General features: G+C 54.0%; 1 protein-coding gene across 7 annotated transcripts in view; it reads right to left on the bottom strand.

Moving 5' to 3' along the window:
- Positions 1 to 15,339, bottom strand: part of Gdpd5 (glycerophosphodiester phosphodiesterase domain containing 5) — a 76,017-nt gene extending 60,678 nt beyond the window's left edge. For 3 of the 7 annotated variants that reach the window (XM_021656290.2, XM_021656293.2, XM_060367631.1), the window contains exons 1-2: positions 14,575 to 15,339; positions 9,627 to 9,710 (exon numbers count right to left, since the gene is read on the bottom strand). The gene's annotated coding sequence lies outside the window, so the exon portion shown is untranslated. The remainder of the gene's footprint in view (positions 1 to 9,626; positions 9,711 to 14,574) is intronic. The other 4 variants (XM_021656289.2, XM_021656292.2, XM_021656291.2 and 1 more) reach the window with 2 other exon arrangements.
- Positions 15,340 to 16,472: the final 1,133 nt, after the last annotated feature.

Genomic DNA, 16,472 nt, shown 5'->3' with positions numbered 1-16,472 from the left:
AACACAGTGACCATAACATAAGGTCATCTGTGGGACAAGCCAAGAAGCAGGGGATGGGACAGCAAGCAGGTCATGGACTCATGCCCAGGGCTGGCTGCCGAGCACACATGTGGTCTGTTGAGGACTGACCCTGACACGTGTAGGGGACAGTTGTCAAGCAGCTAATTAAGCAGCTGCTCCATCAAAGGAAGCAAATGAGGCATACACAGCCCATCCACACAGCCTGGCTGTCACCAGGACCAGGAAGCCAGTCTTAGTTGCTGGAGCCCATGAGCTGTCCCCTGAGGGCTTCATACCCAGTAGCTTCTGCTTTTCCTTTAATATAACATATGGAGAGTACAGTGTGCTAGTCCCTGTGACATGGAACAAGAAGAAAGGGGCTCCTTACATCACCTGGTTAGCCTTCAGGGCTGCCTGGCTCCCCTAAAAGTGACAGACACTGGGGTAATTTGAAGTGACAGTCACTGGCATACCTTTGCTGTTGCTCCTTCCCAGGCCCTGTGGAAATGGCCTCTTTCTCCCTGAAGGAGACCAGCCCCAGTCCTTCATCCCTGCCAGCACTCTTGTTTCTTTGCTGTGACCTGGAATTGGTTCTTCCTCCTAGTCCGTGGCAGACCATGCACCCTGCTTGCTTTGACCTCAGCCCAGCCTGTGAGACCAAGCCACTTCAGCAGCCCTTTTCAGCCAAAGTCGGAAAGGCGAGTTGCAAATCCAAAGTGTGGAAACCGGGACGGAACCCACTGTTTGACTTTTCTAAGCCAGAAAGACAGGAGGTGGATTAGAGCTGTGACTCAGTGAGAGTGCTGACCCAGTATGCTCAAAGCCTTGAATGCATAAGACCTGATTCCACACACAGGATTGGGGGGCAGGTGTCTGCGACCAGCTTAAGTTACATTGCTGTGCTATTACGTCCTTTTAGCTGACGCCTCCCCTAGGCCTCTCCCACCCACCAACCCAAGCGTGGAGAACATCTGGGCTGTCTCTGGGGCCAGCCTTGCCAGCTATCTGCTCTCCACTCTGCTCTGAGGGGGCCAGGACACCATCTGGGGGCTGTAGGCACAAAGGCTTTAGGAGGGACCCCCAGGATTCAAGAGGAGGGGATGCTGGCTAGACCTATCCTGTTCCTTGAGACCCCATCCTGGCCAGGGTTGCCAGGCTGGATTGCCAGGCTGCCTGTGCTTGGAGTGAGTGCCCTGGGCTATAGTGACGTAAAGCAGCAGTCATCCCAGAGAGCCTCAGTTGCCCCTCACACCTCCTTGAAACCAGGGGGAAAAGGGAGGGATGTGAGAGTGACTGTCTTGTTCTGTCCTTCTGCTCCTATGACTGCCAGCCCCGATCCTTCATCACCGCCAGCCACCCAGGGCCATGCCCTACCACACCCCCATACGCAGGCAGGTCCTGTTGGATCCAGCCTACAGCAGTGCTGGCAAGTTGAGGAGATTTCCTAACAGGTGCCTCCCACCTGTCCCAGAGGCCAAAACCCTGTACTCCGGGGATGTAGCTGGGGAGGTGGCATCTGAATCCAAGAGACAAGAGGGACAGCAAGGTGTCTGTTCCTGCTCTGTGCAGGGACACGTGGTACTGTGTGAGCAACTTGTATATAATTCAGAGTCCTATTGCTGCGGCCTGAATAAAGCCCATACTACAGGGGAAGCCTGGCAGGAAACAGTGAGCCACTGCCAGAGAACACTTCCAGAAAAGGTGACAAGTGAGCCTGAAGTTGGTGGGGGGCAGGATATAGAAATTGGACAATACAGACTGTTGATCACAGCTAGTTATGGGAGGGTCAATCTATCTACTATCTATCATCTATCTGTCTATCTATCTATCCTCTATCTGTCTATCTATCTATCATCTATCTATCTATCTATCTATCTATCTATCTATCTACCTATCCTATATTTTTTTGAGACAGGGACTCATCTATCCCAGCCTGAACTTGAACTTGACTTGAAGGATGACCTAGATTTCTGATCTTCCTGTCTTTATCTCTTGAATGTTGTGATTAATTGCAGGTGTGTGCCACTATGCTTGGTTTATCCACTGCTGGGGACAGAGCCCACCCAGGGTTTCTAGGCAAGCACTCTACCGACTGAGCTACATCCCAAGTCCCTAAGTTAGTTTATAATATGTATCCATGTTATCTCTCTGGATCAGCACAAAGCCTCATGTGGGAGTCATTATTACTAGCCTCACCCAACAGAGGCAGATGCCGGAGATGGCAGACTGGGGAACCTTCCAGAGTTCCAACCCCAAGCTGCATGCACTAACCCTCTTTCCAGCCTGGCTCAACTCGCCTCTCCAGCTCCTCCCTGCTTTGTCATGGGATCTGGGGCCTTAGGAGAATGATTAGAAAGGTGACCAGGGCTACCACCTGTGGAGGCAAGGCAAAAGGAAAAGTGCAGTTCACTGGTAAAAGGCGGCTAACACAACCCAGGGGCTTCTGATCCCTCCAGTTGGGGCAACCTGGAGAACCTCAAGACTAGAGGAAGAGTGAGCATGCCCAGCACTCCTGAGAGTCTTCAGACTTTGGGAGGATTTGCTAGTGGCCTTGCCTAACCACAGTAAGAGGCCCTGAAGCCTACAGAGGAGAAGGACCCGGTTAAAGATCCGTTCAGTTCACACATGTCAACCAGACACTAGCCAAGTGCTGGGGACACAGGGATGACTGTGACTTGGTCCTGGCCCTCAGGGCCCTCCTGGTCAGCTAGGCACCCGCTCAGTGGGTACTTAGACACTTACCTACCCAGTAAGTAGCCTTTGCAATAGTGTTCCTGTGCTCCCACTGTCCAGGGCCCCCTCAAGCATCACCATACAGTGTCACCTCTACACTTCCATTCCCAGCTGTTACTTTGCTGAGAACGCTGGACAAACCCCACCCTCACCACACTTCATCTCCCCTCTGTGGCACAGGCACTCACTACACACCCTCAATGCCGAGTCCAGGGCAATGGGCCTCAGGAGGCACCATCTGTGCCAACCCTCCTCTTCTGGGCCTCCCTTACTCCACTTGATTCCTCAGACTTCCTGCAGCAGCTGTGAACTTGGCCTGGGGTAACTGGTCCTCAATAGCTCCTGGGAGATCTGGGAGATCTGATACTAACCAGGGCCTAGGTACAGATCCATGGTACAGAATAAATGTGTCATCCACCCACCCACCTACCACGACCTGGAATAATTAAAAACTTGCTTCTTCCTTTTAAGGCTTGTATTTGTCTTTCTTTAAAAACCCTTAGTGGGCTGGGAAATGAAATGGAAGATTCTTAGTCAGACGTGTCTTGGCATTTCCCGGGGCTGGCTGTGTGCCTGGCCCACAGTCGGTGCCTGAGACAGGTCTGTTTGGTGGATGAAGAATCCAAACATCTCTACCTTCACGTGTCCTGCAGACTGAAGCTCTACCATTACAGCCAAGACTGTCTTGCACCAGTGTCCCCGAGATAGTCTCCAGAACACAAACAGTCCTAAGCCAAGAAACAGCTTCTCCCTGTGGCTTCCTGTGCGAGACATCCTGATGACAATATGCCAAGCAGCTTGTCCCGGGTTCCAGGCCTCCAACAAGCTTGGGAGCCTGGCATGAAAGTGCACACATGAAATCACAGCACTCAGAAGGTGGACACAGGATGACCCGGAGTTCAAAGCCAACCCTGATAATGTGAGCATTTGTCTTATACAATGGTCTGAGGAGGAAAGGCCACACTTAAACTGACCATTTAAATAGAGGCAAATAGTCTAACCTCATCCCCTACCACCAGTTCTTGCAGAGAGAAAAGAAGGTGACATCATACAGTCTGCAAACAGAGTACAGAGGAAGGAGATGGTCAAGGATGGGCAGAGATGTGAGCTAGCTGTGAGGCAGGGATTCTGCCTGCTGGTCCAGGAATCTACTGTTGGTGAAGTGGAGCCGAGATCCCTCCCTAGAGTATTGTGGAGATTCAGGGTGGTGAGGCAAGCAGAGGCAGAAGTCTGGTGCCAGCATTTCGTCTGTGCATCATGATTTCCCTGTCTTTTGCCAGAGGGTGTGGCCATGTCTTGACCAAGCACAACCACTGCAGAAGTCCCCCACCAAGATGGATGGAGTTCTCAGCAAGGCCCAGGGCACCAGCAGCTGGCAGGATAGAAATGAATGAATGAAGGCTCCTAAGAGCCACCACTTAGAAATGACACGCAGACAAGCACAAGGGGAGAAGGAAGAGGTGCTGAGAGGGAGGAGGCAGGTTTATGGACAGCAAGACGAAGGGATGGGGAGACTGGAGCCAGAACATATTGCTGTGTAGGTATGGCCACAGGAGCAGGCACGTGGCAAAGCAGGCAAGTTCTATAAGGCCCATTCTTGCAAGACGATGACTCCTGTCTGGAGCAGGAAAAGAACCATCTCCTCACCCAGGCTCCATGCTCTTTCTTGAAGGCTCCATCCCAAACTATGCAAATTGTTTTACAGGTATGATGAGCAGGGGAAGCCCTTGAGCATGGCAAAGGCCTTCACTGCCTGAAAGACTGCTCCAGGCACCTACACCATTTGGCATACTCATACACAAGACATTTTGAAAGGACCTACTATGTTCTAGGCAAGTCCTGTTTGGCACTGTGGACAAGAGGTCGCGGCAGGCAACGGCATCGCACACAGAAGGTTCTAAGCAAATGATGCAGCAGTTCACTTAAGGGTAAAAGCAAGTTTTTGTAGGAAAAATAAACAAAAATTGCCCACAGCCTGGAGGACCAAAACACATCGCTGAGTGGCCTCAGGCAGTCACCTTGCTTTGACTTTCCATCCTTTCATCTGGAAAGTGAGGCTGATGGTAAAATAATAATTTTTAAAAACTGCACCAGTCACAGGACAAGCATTCTCTCACTCGACTCACACAGCCAGCGTGAGGTCTCTGTCTCTGTGTGAGAAGATCATCCTTTTCCCAGTTAAGGAATCTGAGGTCCGTCGGGAGATGGGAGTCACGGTGGAGTTCTGGGCAGGTCTTCCAGAACCTACCGTCGTAGCCTCTCTAACAAATATTGCTCACAGACTGTGGGGAATTCAGAGACATTGTGATACTAATGCTTTGCAAGGCTACACTGGTAAGTGTCCAAGGCAACAGGAAGGGATCTTGAGTCCCCTTTGATACTGACATGCTTACGTTTCCAAGGCTTACAGAACTGTCCAGGTCTGGAATGCCTGCATTTCTGGCCAATTGCCTCCCAGGAGAGTAAGCCATACTCCCGGGGTCCCTGCAGACCCTCCACCATTGCCCACAGAGCAGGGTTCTTCCTGATGCCCAGCTCCCCCACGATGAGGCCACAACCACCTGCCTATCTTGTACTCCATCCCTGTCAATCACCTAGAGAGTCCTGCTAGGAGGCAGGGGAGATTCTCCAGGGTCCCTCCCCAACCTTCCTGACGGATTGCGGGATCTCTTGCCAATCCGTACACTAGCTTCGCTGAGCCTCTTCCAGGTTTCCCGCTTGCAGAGATAAAAAAGGTTCTACTGAAGGGAAAGTACACAAGCAAGCCAGAGACTGTGCAGAGTTAGCTGGGTGAGCAGGCCCAAGGGCACCATGCCGCCATTGCCTAGGCTGTGAAGGGAGACAGCACCTCACCTGGAATCAGGAATCCCCAACTGACCTTAAACTCAGGGCCACCCCTTGGGAGCCGCGGCCTGCATAACGAATATTTCAGATCCTACCACCATCAGCCACTGGAGAGCCCTTGCCTACTCTACTTTCAGGTTGTCTGGGGCCCAACAATAAGAAAAATGGCCATGAAGCTAAATTGCATGTCTTCACTAGGGAGACCTGGGCCCCAGAATGCAGAGACTCTCTAGGCCCCGTGCTGGTGAAAGGTTGCTAAGTAGCCTCATGCCACACTGGCAAGACAGGTAGCCATCAGCATGCAGGCTTGCAGCTCAGCCCAGGGCTCTCTCCTCTACCCCAGAACCACACCTTTTGGAGGGTGAATAGTTAAGACAGTTCACACACATACCCTCCACCCTGGCTTTGCTATCGACTGCTGGGACCCCAAGCTCTAGGGTGGAAACGGACAGTCCCTGTTGCTCTATTCCCTGCCTCCTCGTTGCAGTTACTGTTGGGCACATGAGGATAGAGGATGGACTCAGCCTGCCTCCGCACAGTCCCCAGGCAAGATGAAAAGGATTCCAGCTGCAGAACAATGAACTTCAGTCAGACACAAGAAAGAACTTCCTGGAAAGGCTTTAAGGATGACACAGAGAAGCAGAGCTGGGTAAGGATGGCTTTACAACTTCCTGTGAAATATAAGATGCTGTCTTATCTGCTGTGTCATTTTACCTTGAACAGCATGGACAGCGAGCATTGCTACCCAGTCTCATGGGAGGCAGCTAAGTAATGCTCAACCAGGCTTCGTGGTTAGCTCAGTGTCTTTTGGTTCTGCAAAGAGGCAGAGGTGGGTCTGAACGTGAGGACAGACTCTGCGGCCCACACCCCTTCCTCCACAGGACTCTCCTTTGAGCACTGAGACACCACTCCTGTCCCTGATGCTCAGGCAAGAGCTGTGAGGCAGGGGCAGGGACAAGATGCAGGTGCTCCTGGTGACTGGCTCTGTGTCCTAGGCCTGTCAGGCTCTGCAGGTTCTCACCGTCCTGTGGGGCCTCCCAGTATTTCCATGCCAGGCGCCCAGTCAATCTCCTGTACAGTCCCTTAGCCAGGATTCCTCCAAGTCCAGACTCGGCCCTTTACACTACGCCGCCGGCTCTCCACACCCTCCATTACCAGTGATGACTCTCTACCATAGCCTGTAGGTTCCATACCCCCTTACTGGCCTTCAGGAGACTGGGGGCTCCTGAGCTCAGGGTAGCAAGGCCTGAATGAGGGTCAGAGACTAGTGGTGGCAGCTGTCAGCTCTAGGGAACATTAAACATGGCCACCTCAGGGCTAGCTTTGAGCCGCCACCAATATCTTCATGAACTTCGCCCACCAAGAGGTCAGGCAAAGCTTCACTGGAAGCCACACTCACCCTGACTTGCTTGGGGGTGCAGCGATGAAGAGGAGATCACCCCAGAACCCTGTCTTTGGGAGGGCTAAGGTGGTCAAGGTGCTTTGGTATGGGGTTCCCTCCTTACTACCTGAGCAGTCTTGAGCTTGACTCCCCAACCGTGTCATTCACACAGAAAAACTCTGCTCAGAGACAAAGTGACCCGCCCATTGTCACCTTGCAGTCAGTGACAAAGTGCAAGTTTTGGTGTCTCTAAACCGGCCAGCACGGCAGTCGTTGGATTGATTTGGCTGCCCATAAGGGAGCTGATTTCAGTGGGGTCAACTGCTGGTGAGGACATGCACAGAGGCCTCCAATGTTCTCTAGACACCCTCCCCTCACTGGAAAACAAAACACCCCTCTGACACTCTCTAGCTCTCCCAGGTGGGACCAGGAGAGGGTGGGCAGGGCAATCGGGTGTCAGGGCTGGAAAACAAGCAGACTCAGACAAGGCTCCATTGTTACAGGGAGCCTGACACTTTGACCATTAAAACAAAAACCAAGCAAGTGGAGTGCTATCACTTACAGTGAAGGGGAACAGAGCGGGACCGAAGAGATGGCTCAGTGGTTAAGAACACTGCCTACTCTTCCAGAGAACCGGGTTCAATTCCCAGCACCTACATGGTAGCTCACAACTGTCTGTCCCTCCAGTACCAGGAGACCCTGGGGGGACCAGGCATACATGTGACACATAGATATACAAGCAGACAAGACACCCATACACATAAAATAAGAAGATAAATAAACACAACTTTTTAAAGAAGGACGGCAATGGGAAGAACCGCAAGTCCTTGAACTCACCCTTCCCCACCCAGCCCTGACCCTAGAAACCTGGTACAAGCAGGTGGCTGGGACAGGGACTCCAGGGACTGTGCTGCTGCGACCTTTCACTGCACCCGGGTGACATGAAGTGTCAGGCACGCACCTTCCATGCGTGGCCTCATCTTAGACAAAGGTTATTTCTACCCCACCCCCCATTCTTCAGTTGAGGAAACCAAGGCTGGAAAAAAGACTCCAGGAGAGCAAAGCCTGTCAGACTAAAGGGCTTCCCACCTGTCACTTCTCTGCTCAGGGAAGTCCCAAGTCAGGGAGCGTGGCCAGGAGCTGCTCCTCAAATGGGCAGCCTTGTGGGATGCTTCCGGCAGCATGTGGAAACCACAGGCAAGTCTCAGATGCCCTACGCCGAAGCTTCCTGAAGCGCTGATAACCGAGCCGTCCTTGCTTCGGAATGATGAGCCAGGCTCTCCCAAGCTGCGGATGGTTTCTCAGAAGGCCAGAAGCTACGGCAGCCACACCCACCTTGGGAACAACCGCTTTAGGAGGAAGGGATTTAGTTCTCTAATCCCTGTTCCAAGGGGCAGAGCGTCCTCAACACTCACAGCCAATCCAGGGAAGACAAACACAGAGTGCCCTGACCTCACCTACCTCTGGTGAACTTCTTCAGAATTCTTGAGGGCAGGGGAGGTCCTGACACCCTCCCTACCTCCCACCCCACCCCTTACTCCCCACCCCCGGTTCAGGTAGGAAAGAACTTTCTCTTTGAGGGTCTTGCCTGGGAAGGTGAGATCTTTTGGGGGAGGGAGCTTTTTCTTTTTCTTCTTCTTTTTTGTTAATGTTGTTGGGTTTTTTGGTCTTTTTTTTTTTTTTTTGGTTTTGGTTTTGGTTTTTGAGACCGGGTTTCTCTACATAGGCTTGGCTGTTGTGGAACTCACTCTGTAGACCAGACTGGTCTGAAGCTCACAGGGATCTGCCTGCCTCTGCCTCCTGAGTGCTGTGGTTATAGTTGTGCTCCTCCAGGCCTAGTTAGGATGCTTTTCCTTAGAATCCATTCATTCACAAGCTGAACAGCTACAGGACGGAAGCCAGGGATCCCCCACTTCGACGGGCTACTTCGTGAGCCAGAATATAAAAGAGCTCCAAACAGGCCTGTCAACTTGGCCCTCAGCCTGGGAAACGCTAGGCCTCCTGGGTAAGTGGCCTATACTTCCCCCAAACTCCCTGTTGGCTCTCCTGTTGTGGATGGAGAGGCGGCAAAAGGTGGAGGAAGGACAACCTGCAGAGGTTATAGATCCTGGCTACCTTAGGAAAGAAGACATCAGCCCAGCTCAGAAGCACTGCCTCCAGGAAGCCTTCCCTGATCCTTCTCTGGGCGGCCCAGCCCTGGCCTACCTAGTCAACATTCTGCATTGTCATTGCTTCTGTGTCCTCCTCTTCCTAGCAGGCTGTTCATTCATTCTGCAGAGCAACTGCCCTTCGCCTGGGATCCATTCCAACACCCTCCTTGAGCACCTGTTCCCTCTCAGCAACCTGCTTGGTGCTGAAGGCACGGACAACAACCATTTACCATTCACTGAGTGCTTATGTGCTGGGTTTTGTGCGTGCCTACAGGGTGCCAGCAGCTGAACCCAAGGCCTTGACTAGTTAGTAGGTGTTCCACCTCCAAGCCAAACCCTAGGCCTTTGAGTACCTTATATGTAGGATCTATGTCATCCTCACAATAGCCCTTGGAAGGAGGAGATATACAGAGCCCCATTTTATAGATCAGGGTGACTTGCCCCAGCCAGGTGTGTGAGACCAGCCCAACCTCAGGGAATCGCTTCTCAGCTTGGAACTTTGGTACCCAAACATTTACCTGTGGTCGGTATGCTTCCTCCACGGCCCAAGTCTCCAGTGATGTCACCTGTCGGCAGATGAAGAGTGGTGTAATGCTACCTCCCTGAAAAAAAATCATGCTTGTTCTGCATCTATTGGCTGGATCCCAAAAGCTTGTCCCAACTGGGTCACTGCTGTTGCATGCACAGGGTTTGAGAGGGACACAAGGGTTTGAGAGGTCCCCAGGCATCTCAGTCCTACTTCCTGCCCCAGCCCTAGCTCATGGTCCCTCCCAGGCCAACAACCCTCTGCTCATGCTCACACATGGCTTCTCCCTGAGAAGGGGCTGGGAGCAGCATCCCCCATCTAAATTCACTAAAGAGCCTCCTCCAGAAAGTCCTCCCTGCCATGCCCTGGCTCCAGTCACTGCGCTCTTCAGTAAGCTTCTTACAGAGTCATTTGGTCATGAAGCCAAAAGAGGGAAGGGCAAAGGGGTTCCCTGAGAGTGTCCACCTGTGTGCTGGCCTCAGCAGCCTCCCACTCTCTGCAACTCACTAAGCCTCATACATTGCTATTATCTGCTCATCTTACAGGTAAGAAAATAGGCACCAGAGTTGAAAGGCTTGTGCCAGGGGCTGCTTTCCTCCCCTGTCCTAGGATAGCTACCTTGTGCCAAGCACAGTGGTGGGCATTTGGTGGAGAGGTTCTGGCCAGAGGGCAGACAGATCTACCCTCTCCCCAGGCTAACAGTGAACGGGGGCCATGGGCCAGCAACAGAGGAGGGCTGGGCTCTACCTGCTTATGAGGGGTCCCAAGGGCTTCTGGGAAGAAGCATCTCCGGGCCTAGAAGGCCTTTATCAAAATTCCCCTAACCACAACAGAACAGCAGGTAAACCATGGCCAACAAAGCCCTGGCACCTTACAGGCAGCTAAGGAAGGATAAGCCAGCTGCCCTGCCAGTGACCCCACAGTGGCCGGGCCAGCTGGCCTCTAGTCCTGCCAACCTGGCCTAGCCCCGCCAGCTCTCAATCATAGCTAATGACTATGCTGCCTCCAGTCCAGGCCACCACCCTCCTTCAAGTGACCACAGTGCTCCTGGCCCATATATTGATTGGCTAGGCCAAAATCACAGCTCCTGTCCCACCACATCCTTTAGCCCTGTGCTGTGACCTCTTCCTCCTGCCAGGGTCATGAAGGACACTGCAGAAGACCTGAGACACGGGGTGCGGGGACACTAAACAGGGCACAGAGGGGCTGACTCATTGCAAGCAATATACCCAGCCAGCCAGCACAGACCCCAAGGCCAGGGTTCCTTCCTGGGCTCTACACTCAGTCCAACACTGCCATACCCTGGCCCAGGGGAGGAGGCTCGAGTCTAGGCTCGTCACACTCAAAGAACGCTTTCGAGGAGTTGAGGGCACAGAACACCTCCTAAAGAGCTGGCTTAGTGTCCACACAGTGGCAGAGAGGAGCACAGATTTCCAGTTCAAATGGATGCAGGCCTGACTCTCTGTTCCCTGATGTTCAGCTCTAGGAATTCGGGCAAGACAGAGCACCTCCCCGAGCTCCTGTAAGTATCTCAGCAAAAACAGCCGTTCTGCAGAGTTACCATGATGGACAGTGTCAGCACATTGTGCAACCCTTCCTAAGCAGCGAAGGGCATCAAGCTATGACTAACATTGCCATGAGAGTATAATCAAATGCGCATGCGTCTCCTAAACTGTAAAATATTATTACTTCTATCAGTATATGTTTACTGTGAAGTGTTAAGCATTCACAGATGGCATCCCAGAGGGGTGGACAACCCAAGAACATTTGGGGGTGGGATCTGTGACCCAAAGTGGGCCAAAGCAGAGAAAGTGAGCAGAAAAGGGGCAGGGATGTGACCCAGACTATCCCACAAGCAAAAGGGTGGCTGGGTGGTCACATGGTATGTGTTAAGTAGACAGTGATGAACAAGGAGCCTGAGGCCTCAACAGTGGCTAGGGCTGCGAAGGCCACACCCAAAGCCTGGACTGGTTTCCCTGTCACAGAGGGCCTCTAAACAGGGCCTCCACTCCTCTCCCTCCTGATTGCTCAGCCCTCTCTGGTCCTGAATCATTACCCCAGTGTTACTGCTCCAGAATTCTCCTCAACCATCCCACCTACCATACCATCTCATTCCCATGAAGCAATCCTTTACTGACTACCATTCCTGCCCAGGGTTTTACTTATGTGACCCTATGGTCACCCATAATGAACTTGAGAAGTGAGCCTTGCTATGCTAATTTTACAGAGGGGAGAAATTGTGGCCATGTATGGTCAGGAGTCTTGGCCTCTGGTCTCACTGTGAGCAGGTGGGACAAGCAGGATTCCCTGAGGACCTCCCTGGCCACCACCCTCCTTCCCGAGCATCTCTGGAATCAGAGATCTGCAGTTTGATCCTAGCTCAGCTCCTTGGTTCCCATTATTGCCTATAGGCACCCTGCCCCCAACATCAGTAGAGAGCTGGGAGGATAATAGGTCCCTCTCCCCTTGTCCTGCTCCATCCTCCCTCCTACACACACACACACACACACACACACACAGCATAACCCAGACTGAAGCACAAACAGGAGCCACTAGCCTCCTCTAGTGGGGCGGAAGCACAGAGGAGTGCAGCTATTTCCCTAGCCTGCCTCCCAGTGAGGGGAATGATAAATTATTCATTGCACCCTGTGCTTAGGGAGGCCAGACAATGGGCCAAAGGGAATGGACACTAGCTGCTGCCCCACAGGAAGCCACAGTGGGTGTGAGGACTGTTAGAATCCAGAACCCTTTACCAGTGTCCCCAAATAGATTCTAGAAGGCTCTGTAACTAGGCGAGATGGCCCAAGGGAATCTGACCTGCCCAGGCACCCCAGCTGAGCAAGCTGAAGTTTCTCAGGCTGCAACAGCCACCTGCATCCTAACCTCAAGCAAGTCTGAGGATTTTCCAGACTTCCTGGCCCAAACTCTAGTTTCCTTTCTTTGTAGGGAAGGAAACGGACGGTGGCAAGGCACCGTGTCTATCTGTAGCTCAGTCAATCTTGGTGGGAGTGCCATTTCACTCTCACAGAGAAGCAGAGGGCTCGGGGGTAACATGGCTGCCCACCATCAGGAGGCAGGACAAGTTCGTGAACCACAGCAATGACCGCTGGTCACTTAGGCTCCAGTCTGACACTTAGCCCATCTGTGTAATTTCTACAACACTCGGCAGACAGTTGACACTCAAATAGCTCCTGAAGCAAACTCAGCAGGCCTCAGTCACATGAGGTAGCCTCAGATAATAAGCCCACATCAGGCAAGGTCCACAAACTCCTTAGCACTCAACAGTTTGCCTATGGGACCCTCTCAATTATCCGAGCTTCGCAGGTTGAGACATCAGAAGGAGGCTTCCCTCAACTCCCCCAATCCCCACCCCGCTCTGCCCCAGCCAAGGTTCCCAGCTTTCTCTCTCCAGCACACGGTGAAATGAGATCACAGGTGTGAAATTAGTTCATCAGAAGGGAGCTCTGTTTAGACGCAGGGATTATGAAGAGGATTTGAATCCTCAGGCAGAGGTGGGGGCAGGGGAATCCCAAGCCCCTTAGTCACCTTCTAGGCTCACTGAACCCCTCCAACCCCGGGAACAGGCTTCTAGTCTTTAAGACCCTGCTTCTTCTCCCAGGGGCTTTCCAAGGTAATTTCCCCAGACTCCAGGCAGCCTAGCACAACAAAGGTTAACTAGTCCCAGCCAAGGCCACAGTGTCCGGACCAAGGCCATATGCCTCCCCCTCCCCACCCAGAACAACAACACCCAGAATCTGTGCCAAATGCTCTTTCACAATATCTCTCTCCTCCATAGACCCAGAGGCAGCAGGAGGAACTTCTGCCTGGGAATCAAGTCACCTGGAGTGTGTCCCCAGACCTGGCATCCCTAACCCTTAAGACCTTTGAAGCTCTCTCCTGGGCCGGAAGGGTCTTGCAGATTCCTGTGCATAGAGAGACTGAGGTCAAGCTTTGAGCCCCAGCTCCAAGCACACATGCTTGCTGCAGCTTCAGACATGGTCACCCCAACCTACTGGGGGTGGAGAACTCCCAGCCACAAACTCAGGAGGTGTGAACTGGGAAGGGGAGAGGACCCCTTGATGGATGTTTGGAAATCTTTTCTTCAGGTCTGCTTATGGCTCAGCCACCTACTAGCTTTAGAACCTGGGACGACTGTGCTCTCCCCAAGTCTTCAGTGTCCCCATTAGTAACGTCAGGGGAAGGTGGGGGAGTTGTGAGGACCCACAACTCTAGCTTCCACATAGCTGTGGCTTGGGGACCAATACTGTAGTCTCCTAACAGATCAGAGTACTTCAGTAACTCGGGCTTCAGTAACTGGGGGACACGGACTTCGGAAGCAAGTTGTCCCTCTAGCCTGGACCCCAGGAAGAGATCTTTCGGAACTGGCAACTTTCCCATCTCTGCCCTCAACGCTGGGTCATCTTTCCTGAGAGATGGCATACCCATGGTCCAAGAGAGGCTGGTAAGAAGTACCTCTTCAGCGTCAAGATCGGTGCTTAGATCTGGATGCCCCAGAGGCCCCCACCTTGCCAATCTCTTGCTCGCAGGCTACCTACTTCCTTTCTTCCCCCCTCCCACTTTGCTCTTTCCCTCTATATCTCCTCCCAACTCCCCGGTCTAATCCTCACCAGAGGGCAGAGGTCCTCAGCTCTGTCACTCCTCAGTTTCCCCATCGGTCCGCGTCCATAACAATACACAACAGCTTTTATCTCAGGGGTAGTTCGGAGCTTTGGATAAGAACCGATTTGTGCAAGGGCGGGGCTCGGACCTGAACACAATGGGCACTTAATAAGTGCGGGCTTCTCTCTACTATCTTTCGTGCGCCCTCCCCTAAAATACTTGACTCTCTGCTGGTGGCCCCTCCACGCCCTCCGCTGACCGGGGCCCTCCCTGCCTCTAGGCTCCCGGGACCGCTCCCGCCGCGCATCCGGGGCTCTCACCTGCAACCTCGGCTAGCTGGAGAATGGGGCAGAAGCAGCCCCGGTGCTCTCCTTGGGGGCAAGCGCGCCCAAGTCCTTAGCCTAGGGCGGAGAAAGGTGGCAGCTTCGGCTCACAGCACCAGCCCAGAGGTTCAGACTGACTGTCCTGCCAGCCTGGGACCCCTCACGGTGCGCTGGACCCTGGCGGCGCCAGTACAGTTTCAAGTCCGGAACAGTCCGGTCCAAGGCAGCTGAAGATTTGGTTCTCTGGAAGCCGGAGGCCGGTGGGCGTCCCGGCTCCTCTACACTCAGGTCCAAAAGCTCGAGCCACCTTGCGCCGAGCCGGGGGTGGAGGACACTTGGGCGGAGATGGGTCGGTATAATGGGGCCGGACGCGTCCCGCCTCGGAGCTTCGAATCAAGGCCGGGGCTCGAATGTCCCAGCAGCTCGGGACCACGGGGCTGGAAAAGTCCAGGCGCGGAATGCGGGGCTCGGACCAGCAGGGCAGGGCAGGGCAGGCGGGGCGCCAGCGGCCAGAGCACGGCGAAGAGTCTGCCCAGGTCCAGACGCGGCTCACTCTGCAAATCTGGGCGGACTTGCCCCGGCAGCGGACTCCGGAGCTCTGGGCCGCCGCTTCACTTCCTCCTCTTACCGGCTCTGCGCTCGCCGCTGGCTCAGCCCCGCACCGCAGCCTCTGCCACCGCCGCTGTCACCCTAGCCGCCCACCCCCACCCGAGCTGCAAACCGAGCCGAGCCGAGCCGAGCCGTACCGAGCCCCGCCGAGGCAGCGCCCGAGCGCCAGCGAGCCTGGCCCCGCCTCTCGGGGGTGGGGCCAACAGAACCCCGCCCCTGGCCCGGCCTCGGGAAAAGGCGGGGCGTGAGGGATTCTGCCAGGCGGGTCCCCGCGCGGTTGGGCAGCGAGAGCCAATGGGAGAGCGGAGAGGGGGCGGAACTCTGCTGAGCGTGGACTGGTGCGGCTGGAGGAGGACAATGAGAGCGGCGTGCCGCCGGGGAGCCGGCCGCCTGGGGGTCAGGATGGAGGGAGAGGCGCGGGTCCCTGGTTTGGCTGCGACGGAGCACGAGGACCGCGGTGGGCTAGGGCGAGGCAGGGAGGAGTTGGGGATGGGCTGGGATGTCCGTGGGTGGCGGAGCCCGGGGCCTGGCGTGATCCTGCCAGCCTCTTGCTCCTCCCCGCTCCTAGGGCTTCTTGCACAGAGCTGCAGTTGAGAGCTGTGAAAGGTTCAGATTTTAGGAAGCGGTACAAAGGAAGTTTTTAAAAACAAAAAGCAGATCTGTTTCCCACACTTCTCCTTTCTCAGCGTTCAGCGGCTCCGGGAGCAACGTCGTTATCAGTTTCAAAATCAAGAGCGGAGGTGTGTGAAGACAAGGCACCTCAAATCGTGACGCCTGTCGGCTGCGCACCTCCTTGCCCGCCCCGCCCTGTCTTTGAGGCCCCAGCGTTCTGTGCGGGACACTGAGCAGGCGTGAAGGGTTTTTGATATATGAATGAATGTTGCCAGTGCGCGCGGGCGGGGCATATGTCACTAATTGGCTTGGGGAGCCCTAGGATAAGGTAGCACAGAGGAGCTTCCTCTGTAAGCCTCACATCAATCTTGGGTGTGGAACCCCATGTCACTGCTGTGAACCAAGACTGAAGAGGCCACGTGGCGTTCCTCAGATTCCTGTTGCTGGTACAGGATTCTACCCACCATCTCAGACATTCCTGCGCCAGACTGGAGTTGAAAGATGGCTTTGGCCTCCTGTGGTGCTGCTCAGTCAGCTTAAGGTCAACCTTGACTACATAGTGACTTCAAAATCTGTGCAGGCTGCTTGAGACCCTATCTCACAAAGCACAGTAAGAACGAAAAAGTCAAGATGCTGCAGCTTGACAGGCAAATGGGTAGGGAACCAGGCGTCTG

Source organism: Meriones unguiculatus, chromosome 14 (genome assembly GCF_030254825.1).
Source record: "Meriones unguiculatus strain TT.TT164.6M chromosome 14, Bangor_MerUng_6.1, whole genome shotgun sequence".
Taxonomy (NCBI): Eukaryota; Metazoa; Chordata; class Mammalia; order Rodentia; family Muridae; genus Meriones; species Meriones unguiculatus.
Note: the sequence above shows the minus strand (reverse complement) of the source record. Positions and strands in the feature narration are given on the sequence as shown.